Raw genomic sequence first — 21,751 nt, forward strand, 5'->3', positions numbered from 1 at the left:
TCTTGATCTATATTGCTATTTGGTTTCTTTGATTGTTTTTTGTGATTTACTATGGCTGGTGAAACTCCTGAAAGGAGTGGTGTTCCTAAGGAAACTCCTGTTGATTTTGATGATCCTTTATATGTCCATCCTTCTGATAATAATGTAACATCTATTATAACTGTTAAACTGACTAGTAATGAGAATTATCGGTTGTGGCGTAGTGCTATGTCTAGAGGTCTTAAAGCTAGAAATAAGTTGGGCTTTGTGGATGGTACTATTACTCTTGAAAGTACTGAGAAAGCTAAAGCCTCTAAATGGGAATGTGTAAATGTTGTTGTTTGTAATTGGATTCTAGGGTCAATTTCTGAAACTATATATGCTAGTCATGTGTATTCAGATAAGGCTAAAGATATTTGGGATGAACTATTTGAAACGTATAATAAAGCTGATGGGTCAGTAATTTTCAATATTCATCAGCAGATTAATACATTAAAACAAAATGGTTCTTCTCTTTCTGATTATTTTAATAAACTAGATTCTTTGTGGAAGGAGTTTGATGGTTTAACTAGTTTAACTGAATGTGTGTGTGAGGCAGCTACAAAACTTAATGATCATTCAAAATTGATGAAGTTAATGCAATTTCTAAGTGGACTTGATGATGTTTGTAATCAAGTTAAGAGTCACATTCTTTTGATGGAACCTTTACCCAATGTTAAATCTGCCTTCTCTATTCTTTCTAGAGAGGAGTATCTTCAAAAGAATGGGTCTCTTGGGTCTACTGTTTCTTCAAAACCACAAGTCTTTGTGTTTAATAGCAAAGTTAATGATTTTAAACAAGGGCAAAATCAAGTTAGGTCTAAGAACCATGGTTTACAATGCAAACATTGCAATCTTAAAGGCCACACGATAGAAAGATGTTATAAACTAATTGGTTATCCAAAGGACTTTAAATTTAAAAATGTTAATAATAATCAAAAAAAATTTGTTTCTATGAATTCTTCTTCTGCTAGTGCTAACAAAAGCAAGTCTGTCTCTTCTGAGTCTGGTCATGGAAGTGATGCTCATTTTCTCACCGGTGAGCAATATTCTAAGTTTTTGCGTCTCATTAGTGAGAATTCTGCTTGTGATGATGTGTCTGCTACTGCAAATATGGAAGGTATGTCTGTATTTCAGTGTTGTAATTCTTTTGTTAGTTCAAATGATTCTCAAAGCTGGATTGTTGATTCAGGAGCCAATCAACATATGATAGCTTCTGAGTCACAACTTAAAGATGCCATAGATGTGTCTAAACTTAATCTGTCTATTAAACATCCTAATTGTTCTTCAGCTTCTATAAATAAAATAGGGAATCTTCAATTGTCCTCACATCTTACTTTATTTGATGTCTTTGTTGTTCCTGATTTCAATGTTAACCTTTTGTCTGTCCATAAACTCTGTAAAGATAGTGGCTGTGAGGTTGTTTTTTCTGAACATACTTGTAAAATCCAGGATTCACTGTCAAAGAAGATGGTGGTGAATGGTAGAGAGTCTGGGGGATTATACTATCTTGATTATGTTCCCTCAGGTATTTCAACAAATAATGTGTCTAAGTGTTATGTTTCTAAATTAACTTGGCATAGTAGACTTGGTCATCCAGCAGACCAAGCTTTAATATCTTTAAAAAATGTTCTAAAACTTGGAAATGAATCTCTTCCTCCTTGTGATGTTTGTCATAAATCAAAACAAACTAGAGAATCCTTTCCTCATAGTCAACATACTTCAACTAAGTTAGGTGAATTGGTTCACATAGATGTCTGGGGTCCTTATAGACTTGCTTCTGTTGAGGGGTTTAAGTATTTCTTGACTATTGTGGATGATTTTACTAGGGCCACTTGGGTTTTTCTTTTAAAATCTAAAGTTGAGGTTTTTGATTGTTTTAAATCCTTTGTTAATATCCTTTTAAATCAATTTAATGTTAGTGTTAAAATAGTACGTTCAAACAATGATGCTGAGTTTCTTAATAATCAAATGAAGTTTTTTTTGTTTTGAAAAGGGTATAATACATCAAACGTCATGTGCTTATACTCCACAACAAAATGGAGTTGTGGAGAGAAAACATAGGCATATTCTTAATGTTGCTCGATCTCTTTTATTTCAATCAGGAGTTCCTATTAAGTATTGGGGAGATGTTGTTTTGACTTCTGGTTTTCTAATAAATAGAATGTCTACTTCTGTTTTAAGTGGTCAATCTCCTTATGAACTTGTTTTTCAAAGAACTCCTAGTTTTGATTATTTACGGGTTTTTGGTTGTCTATGTTTTGCTGTTAAGCCAAATGTTTCTGATAAATTGTCTGAACGTGCTGAAAAATGTATTCTTTTAGGATATTGTTCTGATAAAAAGGCTTATAAACTTCTTAGTTTGGATACTAATTCTTCCTTTGTATCCAGGGATGTGAAGTTTTATGAATCTGTTTTTCCATACAAGTTGAAATCAACTTCTGTTGATAAGGTTTCAAATAATTTTGGCCCTAGTGATCTCTTTTCCTATGATGAATTTGATAATGATAAATATATAAATGATTATATTAATCTTGATGAGCTGAGAGTAGAGTCTCAGTTGGATGGACTGAAGCAGGCTCCTAGGAAATGGAATGAAAAGCTTTGTGCTTCATTGTTTATGTTTGGTTTTAAACAGAGTATAAGTGATTATTCATTGTTTATTAGGAAAGTTGAAGGTTCAATAACTGTGTTACTAGTATATGTTGATGATATTATATTAACTGGAAATAGTGAAGTAGAGTTAAAAAAGGTAAAGTCTTTTATGAATAGTCAGTTTTTAATCAAAGATCTTGGAACACTTAAGTATTTTTTAGGGATTGAAGTAGTTAAATTTAACAGTGGTTTATGTTTAAACCAAAGAAAATATTATCTTGAATTGTTGCATGAATATGGTATGCTTGGATGTAAGCCTGTTACCACACCTTTGGAAACAAATTTTGTTATAAACTCTGATAATCATGATGGTGAAAATGAATTGTTGGAAAATAAAACTGAATTTCAGAAACTAATAGGTAAACTTATCTATCTTACAGTTACTAGACCTGATATTTCTTATGCAGTTCAGGTTCTTAGTCAGTATATGCATAGTCCTAGAAAGTTACATTTAAAAATTGCCTTCAGGTTATTAAGATATTTAAAAAGTAGTCCTGGAAAAGGAATTGCCTTAACCAGGTCTAGTGTGTTGGAATTAAAAGGTTTTGTGGATGCAGATTGGGCTAAGTGTTTAGCCACAAGAAGGTCTGTGTCTGATTATATGGTATATCTTAATAATTGTCTTATTTCTTGGAAAAGTAAAAAGCAGTCTACTGTTTCCAGATCCTCCACTGAATCAGAATACATGGCTCTTGGCTCTATTACATGTGAGATAATTTGGATTTTAAAAATTCTGTTTGAACTTGAGGTTAAAAATCTTATTCTTGCTTCTGTTTTTTGTGATAATAGTTCTACAATTAAGTTGGCTCTTAATCCTGTGTTTCATGAAAGGACAAAACATTTTGAAATAGATCTACATTTTGTTAGAGAAAAAAATTTCTAGTGGTGTTTTAAAACTTGTAAAAATTGGTTTTGATGAACAAAATGCTGATATACTTACAAAGTCTTTAAGTGTGAAACAACATGAATTTTTATCTAATAAAATGGGTCTTATTGATATTTTCAGAAAATAAATATTTCGATTGAGGGGGGATGTTGAAAATATTCATTTGCTTTTATAATCTCATATTTATTTTAAAGAAGTTATTGTAAAGGGAATATTGTGTAAATATTGTTTTCTGTAAGGGTGATGAGTGTATGTAGGTTATAGAAACACACGTGTTGAATCTGGGTCAATTCCGGTTCGGGTTTTATTCATGGGTTTGATCCAAGATATAAATAAAGTGAGAGAAGGCTCTAGACTTCATTAGTTCAGTTAGAAAGCGATCAGATCTAGGGTTTTCTCTCGTTCTTCTCTCTTGAGAGTTCGTTGTTGTTGAATTGATATATACATCTATTTTTTTGTTGTAATTAAGTATGAAAAAGGTTTTGTAACCAGTTCTCTTTCATATTCGATTGTTAATAGTAGATTAGGTTGAGTGACAGTTTGAGGGTTTTTGTAGTGAGTTTTGATTTGTAAGTAACTTGAAAACCACCTGTTTCTTGATCTTAAATTGATATGAGAAATGGTGATGTTGGGAAGTTTGTCTTGCGAGTTTTTTAACACTTAAAGCCATTTTATTTCACCAATACTGTTTTCAATTCCATTATAATGCTCTTTCATCAAAAACAGAAACATACTTTGACTTGTATACAAAATGAGATCTTTTTTTGCTTACAAAATGTTGACTAGTATGTACATTCCCAAATAAGAGTCACAGTTCCAAAATGATCTTCAATGGAGACAGCGTTTGTGTCAATTGTTCATCCCTCTATCATACATATATAATATATGTCATATTATATAACACTTAAGGAGGTCAACTATGAAGTCAAACACAGGACCAATCAATAGTCAACTCCTTCTCTAATACTCAGAAGTGTCATAATTATACATACTAATTAATGTTTGTAATTACACTTTCTAGGTTGTTATAGAACAAAATTGTAAAACCAAACAAGTATCTTCTAGTTAAAGTTGAAAATGAAGCAAAAATCGAAATCCAAAAAGCATCCACATGAGACCAGGAAATCTAGTTAGAGTTTACCAGAATGCTAGTAAAATCATTTTTTTCAAACATAAATGCACTACAATATTAACAAAGATTTGATGAAAAACAATCATAATTTCAAACATCAACAAGTATCATAATCCTTATCTAGAAACCAAACCCAAATGAAAAATTGGCAAAAAAGAGAATAATCATCTACCTCAAGGAACAAGCAGAGGTCGACAGACAAATATTCCACACCATAAATTCCAGGAAACAACGTAGATATGGTGCCCTCCAAATCAGGCTGAATCAAAGCTACCTTCAAGGAGTCTAGACATTCAAAGATAATGTTATCAGCTATTCGATCTCTTAATTCCATATTCACCAGTTTTGGGCAAAAAATCTTAATGCCACTGCACAATCCCCTCTTCTAATAAAACACTCCTAAAATTGACACTTGTCATTATTCTAGAAACCATGTTGCCACGTGTTGCTTTTTCAATACCGATCCTCTCTTAACTTCCCGCTCAAAATCTCAATTTCCAATTTCCTAATTAGATTGCATAAAATCAGGAACTTTTTAAACTGACGCCTATAGATCAGCAAAATGATTTTATGAAATGTATAATGCCATATCGTATCTTCTTTTTTGAAGATTTATACATTGCTTCCCTTTTCATAAGCCGAAGCTCCTCACTAAACCCTAGGACCTCACTGATGCCCCCTATATCGATCCTGAAATCATTTATCATCTGACATTTCATTTGTGCCTATTTCTCTTCTCGATACTCTATAGATGAAGATCCTCTGAAATCTATGTGCTTCAAACCTAAGCGGAGAGCATCAGGTTTGAACTTGTCTGATTTTTACACATTTTTGTGTTTAAATTTTGTCTTTCAACTTAGTTTTCTTCTATCTCAGTCCCTTCTATCAAACATTGATTTCTGGTGGTGTACAATTAATCTCTTTCATAATATTCATTCTCTTTACAGATTCAATTTCCCCCTTTTCAGTTATTTTGGGATTCGAAATTCTTTTTTTCCAATTTTTCATCTTCATAACATTATTACAATACTAATACCGTTCATGTTTTGAGATTATACAGATCATCCATGGATTAGAGAAGATGGAGGAGCATCAGACAAGTCAATCTGTAACATCCAAAATTTCAAAACAATTAAAACTTTTCAAAGTCACCCATTTTATTAACATTATTGCAAAAAGGTTTTCAATACATTATTAAACAGAGTAATTTCCCAGGTTCATATCATAAAACACCAACGCATGGAACGGTACGATCACGCCCTTGCCTTGCCACAGACTCTTGAGAACCTGAAACATAAAACCACAACTGTAAGCCCGAAAGCTTAGTGAGATACCCCCAGAATACCAACCACATATACGCCTTCCGTCCCATAACATATCGCCTCCCGGCCCATAACATATTGCCTTCCGGCCCATAACATATTGCCTTCCGGCCCGTAAGCATAAAATGCATATTTAACATAACAAATAATCATATAGCAGTTCATAGACAACAATCGATCAACAGATCACATATCATAGCATTACTCTAAACAAGATACCGGTCTAGCCGGTCACTAGCATAACATTACCCTATGAATCAGTCAACATACTAAATGCATACATACGCCTTTCCAGGCCATGACCTTCCGGTCCACATAGCAATGCCTTCCGGCCCATAACATGTAATGACCACTACCCGGATTTCCATCCGATAAAAGGGTCGGCCTTGGTGCCATAAACCCTAGCGATATAGTGAGGATAACTCACCTCGAAACTGCCGACTGAACAGATAGCTCAAGCTGCTCCGATCACTGATACGATCTCCACCTCTGGACAGTCACCAATGCACTGAACTCAAACAATAAACAACAATTACCAAAATACCCCTGGAACCACTGGTCAATCCTGATGGGTTTTGGTCATAAGACATCCTATGTGCTCATACAAACCCTAAAGCTCGGATCTAGGTTTCTCTATTGTACATACTTTGAATCCAAGACTTGAACCCTAATTCTAGCATATGGAAATCAGAATTCACATGTAAATAGGTTTAAGAACATACCTTGATTGTTATATAGCAATAACAATCCAATTCCTCCTTGAATTGACCTTGGAAAGCAAAGAGTCACAAGTGTCACTCCTCTAATGGCTCACAAACACCATAAGCAAGTGGAGAAGGTATATAGAGAGAGGAGGGAGGTTAGAATTCGTATTTTGGGCTTCTTGGGAAGGGATACATGAATTCATAACCCTAGGGGTGTTTATATATAGGTGTAGAGATAGGGTTTCAGTCATTATCCTTATCTAGTTGATTATCCATTAAGCAACCAATAAGATAATCCTTGAATCCTTATCATACTCGAATTCTAAGGCTTTCCAACCTTAAATTCGTTCACCATACTTATAAGATAATTCTTACCTTATTTTGTAACTATCACATAATTACAAATCAGCCCCTCTAGTTTAATTAATTACACTTGATCACAAAATTAATTCCCAATTAATTATTGACCAATATTAATTAAACAAATATGATTTCTCCTTTAATATATTATTCTTACAACATATTAATAAATCATATTATCCTCTCTTTGTAATAGCCCAAAATCTCAAGTATTGTTAAATTGCAATTTGGGGTGTTTTAAAGGAGAGACTCGGCGAGTTGGAGCCAGACTCGCCGAGTAGGGTCGCAGAGTTGGTCGCGGGTTCGCGACTGGACTCGACGAGTCCAGGTATGGACTCGGCGAGTCGACGCTGTTCAGTGGAAAACCCTAGCCGTTCGGTTTGGGAAGTATTTAAGGGATCTTATGCCTCCATTGTTCGCTTTTTGGCCGACTGAGAAGGATCCTAAATCGGTTGTGGGCATCCAGAACAAGGTTTGAAGATCATTGGTGATTTGAGAAAGTTATGGTCCAAGAAGGAGAAGGTTATGGCTAATGGGACAGCAAGGGAATCACGTTTTGAGGCTTGGGGACACTGAGAGTGCGTGATTCAGGTAATCTTTCGGATTATTTCCTGTTATGTGAATGTGTGCATGGATTTAGGGTTTGTGAAACCCATTTGGAGTCTAGATGGATTGTTATGTTGTTATACAAAAGTTTATACCCTGGTAATAGGATGATTAGAGGTCCAGAAGTCCCATTAGTGCGTTTTTCGGGAATATACGTATCTCAGGAAGCAGTTCGATTGACTGCATGGCGTGGACTCGCCGAGTCGGACGATCAGACTCGGCGAGTAGCTTGAAGATTCACTAGGACTCGCCGAGTTGTTCTTCAGACTCGACGAGTAGCTTGAAGATCTACTGGAACTCGTCGAGTCGTTCTTCAGACTCGGCGAGTGGTGTCAGGATGCTTATACTCGTCGAGTTACCCTTTGCACTCGACGAGTCCAGTCAGGATTGACCGTTGACCTGTATATATCTTAGAGGGGTCAGTTGCCTTGTTTGATAAGATCATTAACTAAGGCTGTGGTATTATAGGGAACCTGCGGAACTAGCGGATTGTGTGCGAGTAGCTCGAAGAGGTTATAGCCTGCGTACTACGAGGTGAGTCTTCTCACTATACCTCACCCGGAAGGGTTTGATTGTGTGACCGGAAGGTCAAGTATGTTATGTGTTATGTTTATATGCTATGAATGGAAAGTTAGCTGCTACGCGTGTTATACATGCTTATATATGGGCCGGAAGGCAAGGTATTATGTGACAGAAAGGTCAGGTATGATATGTGATATATGTGCTTTATGTGTTAGAGTATTTGTATTATGTGTTATATATGTGTATGGGCCGGAAGGCAATCATCTTGTGGACCGAGAGGTCCGGGCCGGAAGGCGATATTATGTGGATCGAAAGATCCGGGCCGGAAGGCGATATTATGTGGATCGAAAGATCCGGGCCGGAAGGCAATGTTATGTGGACCGAACGGTCCGGGCCGGATGGCGTATGTGCGTAAGGTATATTGGGGAACTCACTAAGCTTCGTGCTTACGTTGTTTATGTTATGTTGTTTCAGGTTCTTACAGTAACGCGGGATGGCAACGGTTCGATTGTACACACCGAAGAAAGAGTTGTGTTTTGGAGGATCCTGGTCTTCTATTATAATGAAAATGAAACCATGTTTTGTAATTCGAATGTGAATACGATTTTAAACAAGTGTTTTTAATATTAAATTGATTATTTAAATAAAAATTTTGTTTTTGGAAATCTTGGTGTTACACTCTTTCTATTTATTTCTCCAATCAAGTTGCTTTGGTGAAGGCAACCCAAAAGGACCATGCACCATCGGGTCAAGTACATACCAAAATAGTTATGGACTTAGACACTAATCCAACAGTCTCCCACTTGGATAAGTCTAATAACTATTCTGCGTATGACTTCGGATCCCGATCTGCAATCGTAGCTTTCCAAAGCCGCTGTCAACTCTGATCATATCAAATACGCGTGTCCTTAGATAAGGGATCATATATTCCTCCATTCTAGATATCATATAAGATATGATTTCAAATCATTCTCTTTGTACTATATCTCGATTTCCGATTTATGACGACTGACTAATTGAACAAATCAAATTAGCCCTAGCCCGGCCGAGCATTTACGTTTGTCATCACTAAACCATCGAGGGGCCCAAAGATATCGCTTTTATCCTACTTTGAATAAAAGGAACGGATAAACTTTGATACAATGCTCGCTTGCACTCACGCACCGAATCACACACAACAATATGTTTTATAACACCAAGTTACTGGTGCGTTTACATATTATCAATGTGCAACCGATTCGCAAGATACAACTCACACATCTCGGTTTCAAGAATATAAGATGTTATCGTCTCACCAATCACTCGTGATACAATTCATGGAGTGATCCAAGTGAGCGTGGGTTTAATCCAATGCTCAAATCACATTCATAAGCACTCATGAACGTTGCAGCAAACATTTGCTTATGTCTAATACTCTTTTAGACAATCCACACACCAATTCACGACAGTCTTCATTCATACCTACTTCCAACATATGAACGACTGTGGCCCGTTTGAATAATTCGATTATTCTTAATAAATTCAATTATTCTGGAAGTCAAAACATGCAAAGTGAAACACAAGAATAATACTAATCCCATATGGCCTCAAACCTTTGAGTATAAATAAAACACCTTTTATTTATCACCATATTGATTACTCATTATTTGTCGTTTCGGGTAATCAACTTCTTACTTGAATTCCAACACTTGTCTCATGCTCCTAGCATGCACACAATGTTTACCTATGGTTCTTACTTTGTGAAATAGATCACATTGAACTCATTTCCAATCCTTCTCATTTCACAACTCCAAATCCGTTAAAGAATATCAAATTCTTGCTACTTATAGAATATGCTAGATTCTAACATTCTATGCAACTATCCTTTCGTAATGTCACTGCACCAAAGTCTCAAAGACTATTGCCAATGATATTACAAGGTCTTCTATCGGAGATTGTTACAAGACAACTCCATAGATGTGATGTCTCTCACTCAAAGTACTTTCTTTGATCATCCTTTTGCATAGAAGTTTTTAATCTAGTCATAGATTTCTCAATATTCAATTCAATATGGACACACTTCCATATGTTCCATATGACTACTCATTTTTTAATAGAATCTTATCTATTCATAATGATGTCGATATGGTCCATCCAATATGGAAACATTTCCATATTTTCCAATACTATACTTCCAACTACTCACAAGCAACCAATCCTCGTCGAACTTGGATTGTCCTTTGATAGTTGTTTAATTATTTTAGTCAAAACCAATTCTTGTCAAACATTAAAGCATTTGCAATCGATCCTATACCCGAAGCGTATGGGACACGACGCATAATGTTTTATTTGCTATGTTCTCAAAATTCGAATTGTGAAAAGGGATGCCGTAATCATAATCGAAATTTTAAGAACACACTTTGTACCTTTGACTAATTTTATTAACATTTCTCAACCTAAACCTTTAGATCTGAAATGAAGCATAATATTCTCTCCCTTAATTATAGCAAAACGACTCTTCAATTATTGCAACTTTGCAAAGTATGACTCTTGTTTTCTATAATTAATATTGCTAATCTTGCAATACTTTCCTTAATAATCATAAAATCATAACTTTTATGCTCCCACTATCTTGATGATTATTATAAAACATAACACTTATGCTCCCACTAGCTTCGACATGTATTCATGAACATCTTAACTTTCAGAAACAATGCTTATTGAATTTCTTAAGTTCATGTTTCTAATACTTAGTGCTTTGATAATCTTTTATCAAGGATTCTTTATACACCTTTGCCTTCGATAGTTCATATGTGTGTCTAAACAATTAAGACTAATTGCCAAACCTCACAATTCAAATTATGGAAAGGGATGCCGTAACCATAGTTGAATTCGAGAATGCAATTTCACTATCTTCTTAAAATCTTTCTTAGTGAAAGCATTTCCTCACAATCATTTTCATGAAGGAGGAAATCTTATGACACTTAGATTTAAACAGTGTATTTGTTCCTATCCATGTGAATTTGTCAAAACCAAAGTTTACGACAAATTCAAACTCTTATGGATCGAACTTTCTTGATCTCGATTTCTTGCCTTTATGGTAGCACAACTGCCCACCATGTCTTCCAAGTAGTTAAGCAGCTCACCCTTTCCTATCAATGTACCTTTCATTGATTAAGGTGCTTTGCCTTTTATGCGTTCAAAATGAGAACTCATAGAACTCACATGCACAATTAACTCGATTGGATTGGCACAGAATCAAAATAATGTCAACACGATAGGTTGTAAACCTCAACTCGTGTGCTAGTGATGATCGATAAGGTTTATTTGATTTGTTCTTGAAACATTTCAAGACCATTAAGACTCCCACTGACTCCTTGACATATATGATTCTCTTGTCAAAAAACATTTCTTGACAAACAAATATTCAAGAGTTAGTGTAGCTTTTATCAAAACTCTTCATAAATTGGTCCTAGTTGGTCTTTGTCTTATCTAAGACATCACAACTTACCACATTTAATGAATGTTTTAAACCTTCTTAATACTTTTCACTCATTGTCACAATCTTAACTTTAAGACTTGTTTTGGAACGAAGTATGATTGACATATTGATTTAACCATTTCTTCAATTCTTGATTCCTCTTCTTAGACATACAATTGTACTAAGACTCACTTAGAGGATCAATTGAGATATGGTTCTTAATCATTAAGACATATCATAAAGCATAAAAGCTACTCTCCCTTCTTCTTAGAATGGAGAAACTTTTATCTTTCTGCCTACTTGATTCTTCTTATTCGTTCTGCTATTGATCTAAACCCTTTAATCAATTCAGAATTACACTTAATCTTGTAAGTATAATCATATTTACTAAACCTTTAGTAAATCATGACGAATATCATTGTTACTCTTATGGTGGTCTTGATCAACACGCTACTTTGTGTACTTGATCTCCTAGTCCTTCACTTGACACTTTGTCAACGAATTGGTCTAATTTCCAAATATGAAATTTCTCATTCATCGTGCAACCAAGTTGCATGATTCCAAATTTCTGTCCAATTGAAACTTTGGGCGATGAGAAACTCTCCATATTTGGTAAATTCTTGACATTTCCATAAATAACATAACTAAGAATCATATCCATTCGAACATCAATTTCCATAACGATTTCATTGTAAGGAAATAAATAAATAAGTCGAACAAAATTTATTTTATTTATAAAAGCAGCGGAAAAATTTGTCCTTACAATGCAAAAATCCATTGAAAACTATGTACACAAGAAAATTTCTAACAATTCTATCATAACTTTCTAAGCTCAAAATTCAATCTTCAAGTCCATGCGATCGAAATCCATCTCTTGTGATTAGATTCATCTTGCTCTCTTATCAAGCTTCCTTTCTTTTCACCGACCCTACAAAGCACTCAAATGTAATCTTATTACATCATGCATTAAGAATCAATGAATAGGATCTTAATGGAGTTAGATAGTGGATTTTACCTGAAGTGCAGCCATACTCTTTGACTCTCCCATCTTTTGGACTCTTCAGGCTCTTGTGGCAGACTTGTATCCAACGCCCTTTCTTTTGGCAGCAAACGCAGGTCGGTTCTCCTAGAACGTCCTCGGAAGTATGGTCGGTTGACTTTCCCAACAAATGCGCTCCATTGCTTCGCCAAATCATTTCTGATTCAGCAGCAATGAGCATGTAAGTTAGGTCAATGAGGTTGTCGTCATGATTCATCATATAATACTTTCTTTTGAACTCATTATATGATTCTGGAAGTGACTGCAAAACCCAATTCACAGCCAACTCATTTGGGAATGACACACCCAACATTATCAACCTATCAATGTGTGATTTCATTCCTAGAACGTGGGCACACACGGGTTTACCATCTTCATGTTTCATTTCCAATAAGGCTTTAGTGATATTAAACCTTTCAATTCTTCGATCTTGTGGGTTGGGGAGAACAATAGGAGGAGGAGGAGGAAGTGAAGCATGATTTCTTGTTCCTCGATCAAATCGTGGAATACCATCTTCATGAGGAATGCTTGTTCCACGGGATTTGAGAAGACCATAGTTGTCGAACTTTGACATCTACAAAACGGGAGAAAAACGAATTCAAGTTAGTTGATAGATTGAGTCCTTGGTAGATCACCCAAATGAAATTCCAAGGCTAGGACCCAACACAATACGCTACAACCTAGAAAAGGGATGCCGTAATCTAGTTGCAGAATATTTGAAGGTAAGTGAATGACGATTCACTAATTTCCACCATGAAAAACGAAAAAGAAATTTAAGTTTTAAATCTATGAAAACTCCTAGATCCTTTGAGATACATTGAACTTTCAATGGCATGTTTATATCTCGATATGCCCCTCTTGTTTGTGACTGGGATGCCGAGGATCACAAAGCGGGTGTGAATAACCATGCAAACTTACATGGTGCCCTCACATGTTACAGTCACCTATTCGATGTGCCGGTAAACCACACACGCTCCACCGAACCATGACAAACATTGAGTCACCCTTTGCTACCTTTGCTTAGACCCATTTAGTGTGCCGGTTAACCACACACGCTCCACCAACGTCTTCGCAAGGGCACAAAGTGTAATTTCATGGAATTGCATCAATTCACTTTTGCCTAAGTAACTAAGATTGGGAATTTTATAAAACATTTAGTTACTTTTATAATTCATTATACTTATAATGGAAGGTTTCGTCCTATCCTACCCGTTCGGCTAACGACCCTCCACTAGTCAAGAGTGCGGTGGGTAAGAGTGGATACCCATTCAATCGCCATTTTATAGGCAATTTCCTTAAACACCCCTTATAGACCAGCTTCGTGAATGAGGCCTACTAACGGTAAGACTGACTTTTAGTTATACATATATATAATGTTAGACTTTTAATGTTATATATAGTATAGGGTGTATTTTACACTTTTAAAATATTAGGTGGTTCAATTTAACAATTATACCTTTAATTCACTTAAATTGTAAACCTAAACTTTTATGGATTTATTAAACTTCTTTTAATTATACACCTTAATTAATTAATAAAACCATAAGGGTGTGATTCGAACTTTTTCAAAACTATGCTAGGGTTTTAGAATTTAACATTCCTAATTAAACTTTTAATCAACTTTTAAATTCCAAAACTTGAGGGCAAGTTTTGAAACATTTCAACACATTAGGGTTTAGAATTTAAATATGCATCAAAATTAAACTATTTAATCAAAATTTAAATTCCAAAACTTGAGGGCAAGTTTTGAAACCTTTTTTCAAAACATTAGGGTTTCAACTATTTAAATTTCAAAACAACAAAACTTTTGGGGTTCAAATTTAAACTATAAAACCTAAAGGGCCAAATATGAAACTTTTTACAACAACAAGGATCAAATAACAAATAATTCAAATTAACATTTAATCACATAATTATCCATATTTGATGATTTCTTGCAAAATAATTTATCAATTTACTTAAAATAATTAATCAATTATCTTATAAAGAAACAATTATCCTATTAATTGATAAATATCTTCAATTAGATTAAAATAATAGTCAAATATATCATATAATCGGATTAATATTAATCTAACATGATAAGGTAATTATCCCAATGCAAAAACAGCAAGAAATCCCGAGATAAGCACTGTCTGACGCACCGACTCGCCGAGTCACCCTCTGGAACTCGCCGAGTAGGGCTGACTCGCCGAGTCCAAGAGTGACTCGCCGAGTCAGGTCGAACAGTGAGGCCAAAACACGATTTTCAGTTACATCAAGCATCAATACAATAGAAACCAATCATGGCTCTGATACCACTGATGGGTTTTGGTCATAAGACATCCTATGTGCTCATACAAACCCTAAAGCTCGGATCTAGGTTTCTCTATTGTACATACTTTGAATCCAAGACTTGAACCCTAATTCTAGCATATGGAAATCAGAATTCACATGTAAATAGGTTTAAGAACATACCTTGATTGTTATATAGCAATAACAATCCAATTCCTCCTTGAATTGACCTTGGAAAGCAAAGAGTCACAAGTGTCACTCCTCTAATGGCTCACAAACACCATAAGCAAGTGGAGAAGGTATATAGAGAGAGGAGGGAGGTTAGAATTCGTATTTTGGGCTTCTTGGGAAGGGATACACGAATTCATAACCCTAGGGGTGTTTATATATAGGTGTAGAGATAGGGTTTCAGTCATTATCCTTATCTAGTTGATTATCCATTAAGCAACCAATAAGATAATCCTTGAATCCTTATCATACTCGAATTCTAAGGCTTTCCAACCTTAAATTCGTTCACCATACTTATAAGATAATTCTTACCTTATTTTGTAACTATCACATAATTACAAATCAGCCCCTCTAGTTTAATTAATTACACTTGATCACAAAATTAATTCCTAATTAATTATTGACCAATATTAATTAAACAAATATGATTTCTCCTTTAATATATTATTCTTACAACATATTAATAAATCATATTATCCTCTCTTTCTATTTATTTCTCCAATCAAGTTGCTTTGGTGAAGGCAACCCAAAAGGACCATGCACCATCGGGTCAAGTACATACCAAAATAGTTATGGACTTAGACACTAATCCAACAAATCCTTGGTCAAAGACAAGGTCAAAGTCAATCCCTGACTGACCCTACTCGCCGAGTCAACCCTATGACTCGCCGAGTCCCCATACTCAGAACTTCACTTAACCTGCGACATAACTCGCTGAGTCACCCCAAGACTCGCCGAGTTCAACGACTCTGAGTCCACTCGCCCTTGACTCACCGATTCCTTAAGATTCCCTTTCTACCCGTCGAGTATCCCCTTTTTACTCGACGAGTTCCTCCTGGAAGAATCGCGGGGCCACCCCGACTCAACTCGTCGAGTCTGAAGAACAACTCGACGAGTCCCAGTTATTCTTCAAGCTACTCGCCGAGTCTGTTCATCGGACTCGGCGAGTCCATGCCATGCAACCGCTCAAACTGCTTTCTAATGGCAGAACTGCTCCGACCATTCATAGGCCTGGCCTTCCTAGACTGGTCCATCACGTAAGGTCCTCATTTTGGTGCTCATGATACACCCCATGATTCATAACATACATATTGACCTAAGGCATAAGGATTCCAATCCAAAACCTTCATTAATTCCCGAAATGTACAGGCATGGGACATTCTGGACCTCCAAAGGTCCCAATACAGAGTCACAATCGTTTGGGGGACTAGGGTAGCATTCAATCTAATCACAAAAAGGGTTCCACAAACCCTAATTCCATAAACACATCAACATAGCAGAGCATAACTCGAATTCTTACCTGAATGATGTATTCTCTGTGTCCCCAATCCTCAGAATGTGACTCCCTTGCAGTTCCTTTAGCCAAGTCCTTCTCTTCCTTGCACAACAACTCTTCTATAATCAACAATGGCCTATAATCCTTGCTCCAGATGCACACACTCGATTTAGGGTTCTTCTTAGAAGGCTAAACTGAACAATGACGGCCAATAAGTGCCTCTTATACGTCCCAAACCTGAACGGTTAGGGTTTTCGCTAAACAGCGCAGACTCGCCGAGTCCATATCTGGACTTGTCGAGTCCAATCGCGAACCCGCGACCCGGTCTGCGATCCTACTCGGCGAGTCTAGGCTCCAACTCGCCGAGTCCCCTCTTAAAACACCCCAAAATCATAATTATATCAATATTTGGAATCCCGGGCTGTTACAACTCTCCCCCACTAGAACTAGACTTCGCCCTCGAAGTCTCACTCTGAAAATAGCCCCGGATGCTGCTCCCATCTCTCACGTTCTAGATCACAGTTCATTTCCGATCCCCTCCGGTGCTGCCACTGGCTTCTCGGCATAATTCCGGCTCGCATCCCCCTGAATGTCTTCTACTGGAACCACTGCCGACTCATCGGCTATACACTTTCTCAATTGCGACACATGAAAAATGTCGTGGATTGGTCTCAAATCTGTGGGCAACTCCAAACGGTAGGCCACCCGGCCTACCCCCGCAATCACATGAAAAGGCCCAATATACCGGGGCCCCAACTTGCCTCTCTTCCTGAAGCGAATCACTCCTTTCCAAGGAGAGGCCTTCAGGAGTACGAGGTTGCCGACCTAAAACTCAAGCTCGGACCGGCGTCTGTTTGCATAACTTCCCTGTCGACTCTGTCGAATCTGCTCTGTCGACTGAAGCACGATCTCTGTACTGCACATCACTCTCTGTAGCCGAAAATTACCCAAGATGCAACTTTGCTCTAAATCTCAACGATCACTCGACCCATAAGGGTTAGGAAACCATGAACCACCGGATCCCCGATCCAAAGCCCACTTTGTCCATTCCGGACCGACTGAGAGATCCATTCTCACTCTCAGAGCAACTCTCACAAGTTCTCCTCTTGCCATCACATACACATGCTGAGCTAGTCCCAACACCCGCAGGTTGAAAGACCCGATACACTGATGATATCCTCGAACATCTCCCAAGATGAACCACTACATCCACCCTACACTCTGATCAGAATCACTCTGAGAATTTAAGATTCTCCCTCTCCCTGCATCCCTTCTGAGCCTTAACAGACATCCCAAACCGGATGGGTTCCTACTTCGCTGCCGCGAACACGATGCTCGAAGGCATACTCGAAATACTCTAACCATAACTCTGCTCTGCAGCTTTCATTCTCGTGAACTTGCACTCCCCTTCGGAGTTACACACCTTTCTCTTTTCCTTCCAAGGGACCCTCTTGGCCATAATGCCACTCCAACCGGTGCTACGGTGCTTGCCCCAAGCTACACCACCCTTTTTGCGTAACCGCTATTCACATACTCGGGTTCTCATTGCAGGGCTCTCAATCCCATGTACTCTCTCCACTCATCAAAATCACCGCCTCAGCTAAACAAGATCACTAACCCGGGGCCAGACCTTCCTATGCAATCACACTGCAACATACACGATCCGCAATCTCAAACTGATCCAACAATACCAACAGAGTCTCCAGCATGACTGGACCGACTCTCATAACACATACTAGCCACTCGAGGCTATATCTCTGTGGGTCCGTACACCCAACTCTGCGAACCCTCAGGTTCTAACTTTGGGAACCTTCCGATTCCAGCTCTAGAACATGCACAACATAATCCCGTGGGATTAATGCAGTACAACCCATCACGTACCTCAAACATACCAATACTCTGATCGCATAACCCCGGTTACTTACTCAAGCTTGATCCCGGCCTTCTCTCAGGCCTCCACAATCAAATGCCCTAGGTTTGTATCTCGCCCCGCATACCCGACACTCGCTCTCGTCGGCCTATACTCTGCGCTGACAAACACTGCTGAATCCCAACAGCTAAGCACCCCCACATACTCATCGATCTCCCGGAGAATTCTCCAATTCTCCCCCACTAAAGCACTGACTAACTGCCATCGATCGTCATTAACGACCTTTCAGAACAATCCTGGACAAGAAGAACATTTACCCACTGACTGCTTCCCACAAGCATAAGCAACCCTCAGCAAAACACATCTCCTCCCTGGTCAATCCAGTCAAAAGAATCCGGTCTTTCAATTATCCACTCTACGACTGTAGATGCTACCCGACATTCAACCCAGTGTCGCATCTCCACTAACAACCCTCACGAACGATAACCAACGGAATTCCCAACAATAACCCGTAACCAAACCCACAACCTGCCAAAGGATAAATACCACATCGAAAACCGCACAAGGCTACCGGCACCAAAACACCAAACTATAACCATACCAAACCATCAGGGAACAACGAATGCCAAAGCGAAAACCTGAAGCACCAATCCATAACCATGCCAAACCCGCGAAACAACGAATACCGCATTGAAATCCACACAAGATGCCAGCACAAACAATACGCCACAATCATCGCAAGGCAATCAAGAAATCAAGAAAGCATCATACCCGCAGCTGCCTCCGGCACTGCTCCGTCTCCCTCTGCCGCAAGCCGATAAGCACGACTCTGAGCCCTTGGGGCTCTGCTCCATCCTGTCCTCCTCCTGAACTCCTCAAGGTGGCCGGTGCTAGAGCCTGCACCGGTCCTACAGAAAGCTGTGGACAGTTGACCCTCAAATGTCCAACCTGCCGACAATGATGACAAATCCTCAAATCCCGAATCGGCACTGACTGCCGACAATCCCGCGCATAGTGCCCCTCTTTTCCGCACTTGCGGCATGCACCGCCGGACCAGCAACTCGGGTGTGACCCCTCCCATACTTCCCACAAGTGTGGCCGCTCCGATCCCCCATTCTAACATCAACGGTACTGGACCGTTTCGGCGCTGGCTGCGACTGTATCGGAGCCTGCCTCAGCTCACGCAACTGCAACTCAACCTCTAACTCACGCCACATGGCGGCCTCCTGTAACTCCAACAAGGTCTCACACCTCTGCGCAGACACGAACTGTCTGATATCCCTCTTGAGCATACTCAGATATCAGGACATCTGAGCCTACTCCGAAGCGAACTCAGGGCAAAACATCGTCCTCTCAATAAACATCCTGGTGATCTTAGTCACCGACTCCAAATCCTGCTTCAGCTCAAAGAACTCCCGAGCCAATCTCTCCTTTTCATCCCGCGGAACATAGCGAGTACTGAACATCTCTCTGAATTGATCCCATGAAACCGCAGCCCTCTGCGCATTGGAAAATGACCTCGTAGTCAATCTCCACCAATCCTTCGCTCCTAGCCTCAACAGGTTCAGAGCACACCTCACCCTCTGATCAGCAGGGCATAAACTCGTGGAGAAACACCCCTCCAAGTCTGATAACCATCTCATAGCAACAATCGGGTCCTGAACTCCATCGAATGTGGGAGGCTTCGTATAATCGAAGTCCCGATACTGGAAACCCTGACTAGCTCCTCCCCTTGCCGCTGTTACAGCCGCTGTAGCCACCGCGGCAGCCGTCTCTGCGAGAGCCGCATATCGCTCATCAAACTACTCAACCATGGCGGTCCTGATCGACCCAAACAATTCTGGCGACTCAGCCCGGAACAATGCAGCAACCCCATCACGCAGGATCTCACGAATCCTCGCATCCCGCTCGCTCGTGCTCGTCCGATCGATAACCTTCGACGGCACCGATCCACCCGGAACTCGCTCTCCAGCTCCCGATTCTGATCCGGATCCACTATCATCATGCCTCGAGATCTCCATAATGAAGACACTCTACCAATATCAGACACTTCCCAAAATCCTGGGATCCAACTCTCGCAGCCCTACCCCAGAGACCATGGTTTCCCTGATACGCGTATGGGTCCTGTGCTTTCAGTAGTACGGGCCCATACTACCTTCCACACCTACCCATATTTGTATGAAGTACTACCACAATACCCCAGGGAACATGCATGACAACTATCAACCCTCACCACTAGAGGAACACTGAGAACATCCCATAGGGACCCTAGGCTACAGGCATCACATATCAGGCAACATTATCATGAATTCCTGAAGATCCCTAGCCTAACTCTAGCATGCTGTGCTATCAAGCTCAAATAAACAAATATCATGTATGGTATCTTGGGGTTACTTACTGGCTCCGGCTGATCGTACCTCCGCGTCCTCCTTTTACCAAATTTGAAAACCATTTTAATTTCTCATTTTAATTTCTCTTTTTTTTTTTAAAATCCTCCTCAATTTGAGACTGGAGTCACACGAATGTTTCCCCAATTCACTCAAACCAAGGCTCTGATACCAACTTGTAACATCCAAAATTTCAAAACAATTAAAACTTTTCAAAGTCACCCATTTTATTAACATTATTGCAAAAAGGTTTTCAATACATTATTAAACAGAGTAATTTCCCAGGTTCATATCATAAAACACCAACGCATGGAACGGTACGATCACGCCCTTGCCTTGCCACAGACTCTTGAGAACCTGAAACATAAAACCACAACTGTAAGCCCGAAAGCTTAGTGAGATACCCCCAGAATACCAACCACATATACGCCTTCCGGCCCATAACATATCGCCTCCCGGCCCATAACATATTGCCTTCTGGCCCATAACATATTGCCTTCCGGCCCGTAAGCATAAAATGCATATTTAACATAACAAATAATCATATAGCAGTTCATAGACAACAATCGATCAACAGATCACATATCATAGCATTACTCTAAACATGATACCGGTCTAGCCGGTCACTAGCATAACATTACCCTATGAATCAGTCAACATACTAAATGCATACATACGCCTTTCCAGGCCATGACCTTCCGGTCCACATAGCAATGCCTTCCGGCCCATAACATGTAATGACAACTACCCGGATTTCCATCCGATAAAAGGGTCGGCCTTGGTGCCATAAACCCTAGCGATATAGTGAGGATAACTCACCTCGAAACTGCCGACTGAACAGATAGCTCAAGCTGCTCCGATCACTGATACGATCTCCACCTCTGGACAGTCACCAATGCATTGAACTCAAACAATAAACAACAATTACCAAAATACCCCTGGAACCACTGGTCAATCCTTGGTCAAAGACAAGGTCAAAGTCAACCCCTGACTGACCCTACTCACCGAGTCA

The sequence above is a fragment of the Lactuca sativa genome, chromosome 5 (genome assembly GCF_002870075.4).
Source record: "Lactuca sativa cultivar Salinas chromosome 5, Lsat_Salinas_v11, whole genome shotgun sequence".
NCBI classification, from domain to species: Eukaryota; Viridiplantae; Streptophyta; class Magnoliopsida; order Asterales; family Asteraceae; genus Lactuca; species Lactuca sativa.